The sequence below is a fragment of the Mauremys mutica genome, chromosome 17 (assembly GCF_020497125.1).
Source record: "Mauremys mutica isolate MM-2020 ecotype Southern chromosome 17, ASM2049712v1, whole genome shotgun sequence".
NCBI lineage: Eukaryota > Metazoa > Chordata > Testudines > Geoemydidae > Mauremys > Mauremys mutica.
This window is the reverse complement of record NC_059088.1, coordinates 17,912,554-17,922,760: the sequence shown is the minus strand read 5'-3', so window position 1 is coordinate 17,922,760 and position 10,207 is coordinate 17,912,554. Positions and strand designations below refer to the sequence as shown.

At 56.9% G+C, this 10,207-nt stretch overlaps 1 long non-coding RNA gene across 2 annotated transcripts; it reads right to left on the bottom strand.

Annotated features, from left to right (window-relative positions):
• Positions 1-271: 271 nt before the first annotated feature.
• LOC123351339 lies at positions 272-9,559 on the bottom strand. 2 transcript variants are annotated; one of them, XR_006574012.1, is made up of 3 exons: positions 4,833-5,063; positions 914-1,009; positions 272-327 (listed from the first exon to the last, which is right to left on the bottom strand). It is a non-coding gene; the product is annotated as an uncharacterized LOC123351339 (long non-coding RNA). The 2 variants fall into 2 exon arrangements; XR_006574011.1 differs by lacking the exon at positions 272-327 and adding an exon at positions 9,279-9,559 and having other exon boundaries at positions 552-1,009; positions 4,833-4,963.
• Between the last annotated feature and the right edge of the window lie 648 nt (positions 9,560-10,207).

The following is a 10,207-nucleotide window of genomic DNA, read 5'->3' as shown; positions in this document are numbered from 1 at the left end:
ACATCCACAACAGTTATTTCGTGGTACGGGAAGAAACTACCTCCCAGCAGGCGTCTGAGCAGCCCACAGTTCCTGAGAACACACGCATCAGGAACCTTGCCCGGCCATCCGACGTTCATGTTGGTAAAACGTCCCCTATGGTCCCCCAGTGCTTGCAGAACCATTGAAAAGTAGCCCAATTTCTCAGCAGCTGAATGTGGAAGAGGTGGACGATAAAGTGCGAGGAGGAGAAAACGGCGAGGATCGCAGCGGGCTCCGTGCTTGCAGTGCTGTGGCGTCCGCGCTGTCACTGACCAGAAAAGTGCACGAACAGATTGCCCGCAGGAGCTTTCAGGGAGGGAGGGAGTGAGGGCGTGATTGACGGTTCAATGACGACAGTTACCCAAAACCACCCTCGACACATTTTTTCCCCCAGCAGGCATTGGGGGCTCTACCCAGCATTCCAATGGGCAGCGGGGACTGCGGGAACTGTGGGATAGCTTCCCACAGTGCACCGCTTCCAAAGTCGACGCTGGCCCCGTGAATGTGGACTCAGAATTTCGAATTAGTGTATTTAGTATGGATACACAAATTCGACTTCATAAGGTCGAATCCACAAATTCGAACTAAGTTGATTCGAAATAGTCTTGTAGTGTAGACAAGGCCTGAGGCTCATGTCCTGTATCTCACAGAGGTTTCAGTCTCACAGGTCCCAGCCAGGCCTGGTGCTCACTGTTAGTGCTTAATGCAACCGTGCAGAGCTCTGGCTGACAGTCCCAGCTCCTTCCCCCTGCACTGGCAGCTCTGGGAACGTGTGGCCGGCTGGGTCCAAGCTGGGAGGACACAATGGAACCGTGGCTCTTCTAGTCTCTCCTTTGCTGTCCTCCCACAGGGTTCAGGGGCAATTCTACCCCAGACCGTCCATTCTACTCACGTCCAGGAGGTGCTGCAGCTTCTCCATGGTGGGGGTCTCTGTCAGCCGGCCCCTGAGGATGGTGTCCAGGCTCCGCAAATAGCGGTTGTGCAGAGCCTGCAAGAAGAGGGATCACCCGTCAGTTATGGGAAATGGGGCTGCACCAGTCAGGGGACAATTAGGAGGATTCTCCAGGAGCCCTGGCAAGACTCAAAAGGCACATCCTGGCCTCTCCCATTCACACTCCAGGGACACTTAGCAAGAGTTCATGGCCGGATGCCTGTTGTCTCATCAATCCTTGCTCTTAGCAGTTCTCTGTGCAGGGCCTGGTATCCAGCAGAGTATGGACCAGCCAAACTGGTCTCCCTCAGGGAACTGATGGGCAAGGTCCCCTGGGAGAATAACATGACGGGGAAAGGAGTCGAGGGAAGCTGGCTGTATTTTAAAGAAACCTTATTGAGGTTGCAGGAACAAACCATCCCGATGTGTAGGAAGAAAAGAAAATATGGCAGGCGACCAGCTTGGCTCAACAGTGAAATCCTTGCTCGTCTTAAACACAAAAAAACAGCTTACAAGAAGTGGAAGATTGGACAAATAACCAGGGAGGAGTATAAAAGTATTGCTCAGGCATGCAGGAGTGAAATTAGGAAGGCCAAATCACGCTTGGAGTTGCAGCTAGCCGGAGATGTTAGGAGTAACAAGAAGGGTTTCTTCAGATATGTTAGCAACAGGAAGAAAGTCAAGGAAAGTGTGGGCCCCTTGCTGAATGAGGGAGGGAACCTAGTGACAGAGGATGTGGAGAAAGCTAGTGTACTCAATGCTTTTTTTGCCTCTGTCTTCACAGACAAGGTCAGCTCCCAGACAGCTGCACTCTGCAGCACGGTATGGGGAGGAGGTGACCAGCTCTCTGTGGGGAAAGAAGTAGTTTGGGACTATTTAGAAAAGCTGGACGAGCACAAGTCCATGGGGCCGGATGCGCTGCATCCGAGGGTGCTAAAGGAGTTGGCCGATGAGATTGCAGAGCCATTGGCCATTATCTTTGAAAAATCGTGGCGATCTAGACTGTTCTCAGTGGTAGAAGATGACAGAACAAGGAGTAATGGTCTCAAGTTGCAGAGGGGGAGGTTTAGGTTGGATATAAAAGAACTAAAAAAGAGCCACGTGGCTTAACAACCATGTAAAAGAAGCAGTGAGAGATAAAAAGACTTCCTTTAAAAAGTGGAAGTCAAATCCTAGTGAGGCAAATAGAAAGGAGCACAAACACTGCCAACTTAAGTGCAAGAGTGTAATAAGAAAAGCCAAAGAGGAGTTTGAAGAACGGCTAGCCAAAAACTCCAAAGGTAATAACAAAATGTTTTTAAGTACATCAGAAGCAGGAAGCCTGCTAAACAACCAGTGGGGCCCCTTGATGATCAAAATTCAAAAGGAGCGCTTAAAGATGATAAAGTCATTGCGGAGAAACTAAATGGATTCTTTGCTTCAGTCTTCACGGCTGAGGATGTTAGGGAGATTCCCAAACCTGAGCTGGCTTTTGTAGGTGACAAATCTGAGGAACTGTCACAGATTGAAGTGTCACTAGAGGAGGTTTTGGAATTAATTGATAAACTCAACATTAACAAGTCACCGGGACCAGATGGCATTCACCCAAGAGTTCTGAAAGAACTCAAATGTGAAGTTGCGGAACTATTAACTAAGGTTTGTAACCTGTCCTTTAAATCGGCTTCGGTACCCAATGACTGGAAGTTAGCTAATGTAACGCCAATATTTAAAAAGGGCTCTAGGGGTGATCCCGGCAATTACAGACCGGTAAGTCTAACGTCGGTACCGGGCAAATTAGTTGAAACAATAGTAAAGAATAAAATTGTCAGACACAGAGAAAAACATAAACTCTTGAGCAATAGTCAACATGGTTTCTGTAAAGGGAAATCGTGTCTTACTAATCTATTAGAGTTCTTTGAAGGGGTCAACAAACATGTGGACAAGGGGGATCCGGTGGACATAGTGTACTTAGATTTCCAGAAAGCCTTTGACAAGGTCCCTCACCAAAGGCTCTTACGTAAATTAAGCTGTCATGGGATAAAAGGAAAGGTCCTTTCATGGATTGAGAACTGGTTAAAGGACAGGGAACAAAGGGTAGGAATTAATGGTAAATTCTCAGAATGGAGAGGGGTAACTAGTGGTGTTCCCCAAGGGTCAGTCCTAGGACCAATCCTATTCAATTTATTCATAAATGATCTGGAGAAAGGGGTAAACAGTGAGGTGGCAAAGTTTGCAGATGATACTAAACTACTCAAGATAGTTAAGACCAAAGCAGATTGTGAAGAACTTCAAAAAGATATCACAAAACTAAGTGATTGGGCAACAAAATGGCAAATGAAATTTAATGTGGATAAATGTAAAGTAATGCACATTGGAAAAAATAACCCCAACTATACATACAACATGATGGGGGCTAATTTAGCTACAATGAGTCAGGAAAAAGATCTTGGAGTTATCGTGGATAGTTCTCTAAAGATGTCCACGCAGTGTGCAGAGGCAGTCAAAAAAGCAAACAGGATGTTAGGAATCATTAAAAAGGGGATAGAGAATAAGACTGAGAATATATTATTGCCCTTTTATAAATCCATGGTACGCCCACATCTCGAATACTGTGTACAGATGTGGTCTCCTCACCTCAAAAAAGATATTCTAGCACTAGAAAAGGTTCAGAAAAGAGCAACTAAAATGATTAGGGGTTTAGAGAGGGTCCCATATGAGGAAAGATTAAAGAGGCTAGGACTCTTCAGTTTGGAAAAGAGAAGACTAAGGGGGGACATGATAGAGGTATATAAAATCATGAGTGATGTTGAGAAAGTGAATAAGGAAAAGTTATTTACTTATTCCCATAATACAAGAACTAGGGGTCACCAAATGAAATTAATAGGCAGCAGGTTTAAAACAAATAAAAGGAAGTTCTTCTTCACGCAGCGCACAGTCAACTTGTGGAACTCCTTACCTGAGGAGGTTGTGAAGGCTAGGACTATAACAATGTTTAAAAGGGGACTGGATAAATTCATGGTGGCTAAGTCCATAAATGGCTATTAGCCAGAATGGGTAAGAATGGTGTCCCTAGCCTCTGTTCGTGAGAGGATGGAGATGGATGGCAGGAGAGAGATCACTTGATCATTGCCTGTTAGGTTCACTCCCTCAGGGGCACCTGGCATTGGCCACTGTCGGTAGACAGATACTGGGCTAGATGGACCTTTGGTCTGACCCGGTACGGCCTTTCTTATGTTCTTATTAGGAAAAACTTTTTCACTAGTAGGGTGGTGAAGAACTGTAATGGGTTACCTAGGGAGGTGGTGGAATCTCCTTCCTTAGAGGTTTTTAAGGTCAGGCTTGACAAAGCCCTGGCTGGGATGATTTAGTTGGGTTTGGTCCTGCTTTGAGTAGGGGGTTGGACTAGATGACCTCCTGAGGTCCCTTCCAACCCTGAGATTCTATGATTCTATGAAACTGCAATGGGTGGGAGGTAGTATCCCCGGGACAGTCCAGGCAGGAGATCAGAGAATGAGGAGAGGAGGGAAGGCTGGAATCAGCCACGGACGGGTAACCCAATCCCCTCTGAACCCCTGATCCATGAACAGCACGTCAGGATCAAGGCACATGCCCTGGACCCCAGACCCAAACCATCTCCAGGGCTCAGGACCTCCATGGGGTTGGACAAGGAAAGCCGCCCCCTTCCCGAAACCAGTGTCTCCCTGCACAGACAGGGGTTGTAACTTGGACAGTGTCTGCGGGGACCTTGGCCTGTGTGGGACAGATGTCCCCACTTTGGGGTGCCAGATAACAGAGGAGATGGGGGTGAGGGATTCTCTGGGACAAGGCCCCCCTGCCTGTGTGGGGATGGAACAAGGAGCAGGACAGACTCGGTGGCAGCGCAGCTGGGGGATTTTTATACCTCAGCTCTGCCCTGGAGGTGCTGCTGGATCACCATGATGGTATCTTCCTCAGGGGACAAATCCTGCTCCTCCTCCTCGCACTCCTCCTCGCACTCCTCCTCAGCCCACACCACCTGGGCACTGGGGGTGTCTGCACCAGGGAGAGAAGGAAAAAGTGTAATCCCTTCTGCTGCTGGGGGGATGCAGTGGACAGAGAAGACTCCATGTTTCCCCTTTCTCTGTCAGGAGCCTGTAACAGATGGGTCCGGGGCTCAACCCTCTGAGGGGAGGAAGGGAGCCACACCGGCCCGCTGGTCTCACGGGGGCTCTGTCCTGTCCCTTTAAGGCTAGGCAACAAAGACAGAGTCAGTTGGGGCTCAGGCCTTTTGCTGCAAGGCTGGGCTGCCAACAGTCTGGGTAAGGCCCAGGCCCTCTGGTGCAGGGGCTGGGCTGCCAACAGTCTGGAAAAGGCCCAGGCCCTCTGGTGCAGGGGCTGGGCTGCCAACAGTCTGGAAAAGGCCCAGGCCCTCTGGTGCAGGGGCTGGGCTGCCAACAGTCTGGAAAAGGCCCAGGCCCTCTGGTGCAGGGGCTGGGCTGCCAACAGTCTGGAAAAGGCCCAGGCCCTCTGGTGCAGGGGCTGGGCTGCCAACAGTCTGGAAAAGGCCCAGGCCCTCTGGTGCAGGGGCTGGGCTGCAAGCAGTACAAGGAGAGCCCAGGCCTCTTGTAGCAGGCTGGGCTGCCAACAGTACTGGAAAGGCCCTGGGCCTGTGGTGCAGGGGCTGGGCTGCCAACAGTCTGGAAAAGGCCCAGGCCCTCTGGTGCAGGGGCTGGGCTGCCAACAGTCTGGAAAAGGCCCAGGCCCTCTGGTGCAGGGGCTGGGCTGCCAACAGTCTGGAAAAGGCCCAGGCCCTCTGGTGCAGGGGCTGGGCTGCCAACAGTCTGGAAAAGGCCCAGGCCCTCTGGTGCAGGGGCTGGGCTGCCAACAGTCTGGAAAAGGCCCAGGCCCTCTGGTGCAGGGGCTGGGCTGCCAACAGTCTGGAAAAGGCCCAGGCCCTCTGGTGCAGGGGCTGGGCTGCCAACAGTCTGGAAAAGGCCCAGGCCCTCTGGTGCAGGGGCTGGGCTGCCAACAGTCTGGAAAAGGCCCAGGCCCTCTGGTGCAGGGGCTGGGCTGCCAACAGTCTGGAAAAGGCCCAGGCCCTCTGGTGCAGGGGCTGGGCTGCCAACAGTCTGGAAAAGGCCCAGGCCCTCTGGTGCAGGGGCTGGGCTGCCAACAGTCTGGAAAAGGCCCAGGCCCTCTGGTGCAGGGGCTGGGCTGCCAACAGTCTGGAAAAGGCCCAGGCCCTCTGGTGCAGGGGCTGGGCTGCCAACAGTCTGGAAAAGGCCCAGGCCCTCTGGTGCAGGGGCTGGGCTGCCAACAGTCTGGAAAAGGCCCAGGCCCTCTGGTGCAGGGGCTGGGCTGCCAACAGTCTGGAAAAGGCCCAGGCCCTCTGGTGCAGGGGCTGGGCTGCCAACAGTCTGGAAAAGGCCCAGGCCCTCTGGTGCAGGGGCTGGGCTGCCAACAGTCTGGAAAAGGCCCAGGCCCTCTGGTGCAGGGGCTGGGCTGCCAACAGTCTGGAAAAGGCCCAGGCCCTCTGGTGCAGGGGCTGGGCTGCCAACAGTCTGGAAAAGGCCCAGGCCCTCTGGTGCAGGGGCTGGGCTGCCAACAGTCTGGAAAAGGCCCAGGCCCTCTGGTGCAGGGGCTGGGCTGCCAACAGTCTGGAAAAGGCCCAGGCCCTCTGGTGCAGGGGCTGGGCTGCCAACAGTCTGGAAAAGGCCCAGGCCCTCTGGTGCAGGGGCTGGGCTGCCAACAGTCTGGAAAAGGCCCAGGCCCTCTGGTGCAGGGGCTGGGCTGCCAACAGTCTGGAAAAGGCCCAGGCCCTCTGGTGCAGGGGCTGGGCTGCCAACAGTCTGGAAAAGGCCCAGGCCCTCTGGTGCAGGGGCTGGGCTGCCAACAGTCTGGAAAAGGCCCAGGCCCTCTGGTGCAGGGGCTGGGCTGCCAACAGTCTGGAAAAGGCCCAGGCCCTCTGGTGCAGGGGCTGGGCTGCCAACAGTCTGGAAAAGGCCCAGGCCCTCTGGTGCAGGGGCTGGGCTGCCAACAGTCTGGAAAAGGCCCAGGCCCTCTGGTGCAGGGGCTGGGCTGCCAACAGTCTGGAAAAGGCCCAGGCCCTCTGGTGCAGGGGCTGGGCTGCCAACAGTCTGGAAAAGGCCCAGGCCCTCTGGTGCAGGGGCTGGGCTGCCAACAGTCTGGAAAAGGCCCAGGCCCTCTGGTGCAGGGGCTGGGCTGCCAACAGTCTGGAAAAGGCCCAGGCCCTCTGGTGCAGGGGCTGGGCTGCCAACAGTCTGGAAAAGGCCCAGGCCCTCTGGTGCAGGGGCTGGGCTGCCAACAGTCTGGAAAAGGCCCAGGCCCTCTGGTGCAGGGGCTGGGCTGCCAACAGTCTGGAAAAGGCCCAGGCCCTCTGGTGCAGGGGCTGGGCTGCCAACAGTCTGGAAAAGGCCCAGGCCCTCTGGTGCAGGGGCTGGGCTGCCAACAGTCTGGGAAAGGCCCAGGCCCTCTGGTGCAGGGGCTGGGCTGCCAACAGTCTGGGAAAGGCCCAGGCCCTCTGGTGCAGGGGCTGGGCTGCCAACAGTCTGGGAAAGGCCCAGGCCCTCTGGTGCAGGGGCTGGGCTGCCAACAGTCTGGAAAAGGCCCAGGCCCTCTGGTGCAGGGGCTGGGCTGCCAACAGTCTGGAAAAGGCCCAGGCCCTCTGGTGCAGGGGCTGGGCTGCCAACAGTCTGGAAAAGGCCCAGGCCCTCTGGTGCAGGGGCTGGGCTGCCAACAGTCTGGAAAAGGCCCAGGCCCTCTGGTGCAGGGGCTGGGCTGCCAACAGTCTGGAAAAGGCCCAGGCCCTCTGGTGCAGGGGCTGGGCTGCCAACAGTCTGGAAAAGGCCCAGGCCCTCTGGTGCAGGGGCTGGGCTGCCAACAGTCTGGAAAAGGCCCAGGCCCTCTGGTGCAGGGGCTGGGCTGCCAACAGTCTGGAAAAGGCCCAGGCCCTCTGGTGCAGGGGCTGGGCTGCCAACAGTCTGGAAAAGGCCCAGGCCCTCTGGTGCAGGGGCTGGGCTGCCAACAGTCTGGAAAAGGCCCAGGCCCTCTGGTGCAGGGGCTGGGCTGCCAACAGTCTGGAAAAGGCCCAGGCCCTCTGGTGCAGGGGCTGGGCTGCCAACAGTCTGGAAAAGGCCCAGGCCCTCTGGTGCAGGGGCTGGGCTGCCAACAGTCTGGAAAAGGCCCAGGCCCTCTGGTGCAGGGGCTGGGCTGCCAACAGTCTGGAAAAGGCCCAGGCCCTCTGGTGCAGGGGCTGGGCTGCCAACAGTCTGGAAAAGGCCCAGGCCCTCTGGTGCAGGGGCTGGGCTGCCAACAGTCTGGAAAAGGCCCAGGCCCTCTGGTGCAGGGGCTGGGCTGCCAACAGTCTGGAAAAGGCCCAGGCCCTCTGGTGCAGGGGCTGGGCTGCCAACAGTCTGGAAAAGGCCCAGGCCCTCTGGTGCAGGGGCTGGGCTGCCAACAGTCTGGAAAAGGCCCAGGCCCTCTGGTGCAGGGGCTGGGCTGCCAACAGTCTGGAAAAGGCCCAGGCCCTCTGGTGCAGGGGCTGGGCTGCCAACAGTCTGGAAAAGGCCCAGGCCCTCTGGTGCAGGGGCTGGGCTGCCAACAGTCTGGAAAAGGCCCAGGCCCTCTGGTGCAGGGGCTGGGCTGCCAACAGTCTGGAAAAGGCCCAGGCCCTCTGGTGCAGGGGCTGGGCTGCAAGCAGTACAAGGAGAGCTCAGGCCTCTTGTAGCAGGCTGAGCAGTAAACAGTACGGGGGCTCGGGCCTCTTGTAGCAGGCTGAGCAGTAAACAGTACAGGGGCTCGGGCCTCTTGTAGCAGGCTGAGCAGTAAACAGTACGGGGGCTCGGGCCTCTTGTAGCAGGCTGAGCAGTAAACAGTACGGGGGCTCGGGCCTCTTGTAGCAGGCTGAGCAGTAAACAGTACAGGGGCTCGGGCCTCTTGTAGCAGGCTGAGCAGTAAACAGTACAGGGGCTCGGGCCTCTTGTAGCAGGCTGAGCAGTAAACAGTACAGGGGCTCGGGCCTCTTGTAGCAGGCTGAGCAGTAAACAGTACAGGGGCTCGGGCCTCTTGTAGCAGGCTGAGCAGTAAACAGTACAGGGGCTCGGGCCTCTTGTAGCAGGCTGAGCAGTTTGGTGAGGGGGATAACTGCCACCCGTGAGTGGGGTGGCAGGGGGGACACAGGCCCACCCACTCCACTGTGTCCCGGCCCGGGGCCCTAGGCAGCGGTCGTTACTGCTGACGGTCAGTGGGGATCCTGACCGCAACACACTGACATGGGTATTATCTGATCAGTAGCCTGACTGAGGTCGGCTGCCCCCAGGCCACTTCCAATATCCCCCTCCTGTCCTACCTGGTCCACGGCGTCTGGTCCCGGGAAGTCCCACTGCATGGGCTCCTCACAACCCGGGCTGGGGGGTAGATCGGGTAGTTCCCCTGGGAAGTCCGGCCAATCCTGCTCCAGGGGTTCCTCGGGGTAACAGCACGGTAGTGGGGAAGTTCCTACGGGCTCCTCATCGTAGGTGGCGCGGGGAAGCTCTGGCAGGTCTTCCCAGTAGCGGGGTAGGGTGCTCTCCGGCCAGTCCAGGCAGCTGCCCGGGGCTCCAGCGGTTCCTCCGGTAGGAGCTCCCTCAGGCAGGTCTGCTCTCCCCAGTGGCTGGGCACTGACTGGGCTGGAAGGGCCGGCTTTTATCCTTCCGGGTCGCCATCTGACCCTCTGAGGGGCGGGCTCACCATGCTGTAGCCCCGCCCCTTCCTGTGTCTGGGGCTCAACCCTCCCCGGGGAGGAGGGGAGCCACACCGGCCCGCTACAGAGCCCCATGGCAGCGAGGGCCCCACCCTGCCCCTCCCAGAGACGCCCTCAGCCCCATCAGCCTCAGGGCCCCATGGCAGTCAAACCTCCCCACCCAACATGATGAGGGGAGGCTGGAGCTCCCCGACTCCGCCCAGCATCCCCTGCCATGGTGCGTGGCTGTGCCACCCCCACTGGTGTTAGTGGGGCTCACATGGGTCAGTCCCGGCGCCTTGGCAATCCGATGGGCACAGGGTGTTACTAGTCCCCCACCGCCCCAGTCCTCCTCCTTTTCCCCTGGGTCTCCCCTCACCTCCAAAGAGGGAGCCTTTAAACTCAGGGCTGCCAGACCCCACGGAGGAGCTGCTGGCCCTGCAGGAGTGTGCGGAGCTGCTGGTGTTTGTTGCGCAGTCGCTCAACTCCTGCTCTGGGCTGGAGGGAAGCTCCTCGATGGCCAGGGTGGGGCTGGCAGGAGGCTTCTCAGTCGCCAG